We start from the raw sequence: 640 nt of genomic DNA, 5'->3' as shown, positions 1-640 counted from the left end.
AGTGGGGAAGATGACTCATGATTCTCGAGTCAGTAAAGTGACTCGCGAGTTTTGAACGATTCGTTCACGACTCGCACATCACTATTAGCTAAAGTGAATGCTGACGAGCATTCAAAATAATCAACACATCACCGCTGTTCTCTGATCCCCGGAGAAGAAATGGCTGTTGCCTTGGATACACAACGCTACTCTGGGGGGTGACTTCCGCCTCCTAAGCTTTATTTAAACTCGTGCAGATACAGAATAACAACAGCTGCGTTTTGTGGTGTTAAACATTAGGAAAACAGATGATTCTTCAACGGGGCACCGTCAAAGGCGCAGTGTTTGTTAGCAAATAAGATAATAAAAAGTTAGAACGCGTCACGTGACGAGAAGGTTGAAAACAGACCATTTTGTAACCGTGTAAATAAAGATCGGTGTATATAACACAGTTACAAAACACGACGATGTTTCTGAGACATGTCAGGAGTATTTTCTGAAAGCTATGACAAAAATTAGACGATCATGTAGTTAGTTATTCATATCAACGGTCTCGATGGGCGTGCAAAACGCATCATTGACGGATTCTGAAGGTAAAACGTGCATAACGCAGATTAATAAAATAGCCTACAACTGAAACTCAGTAAAACTGTGCATAGGT

The sequence above is a fragment of the Oryzias melastigma genome, linkage group LG15, assembly GCF_002922805.2.
Source record: "Oryzias melastigma strain HK-1 linkage group LG15, ASM292280v2, whole genome shotgun sequence".
Classification (NCBI taxonomy): domain Eukaryota; kingdom Metazoa; phylum Chordata; class Actinopteri; order Beloniformes; family Adrianichthyidae; genus Oryzias; species Oryzias melastigma.
Note: the sequence above shows the minus strand (reverse complement) of the source record.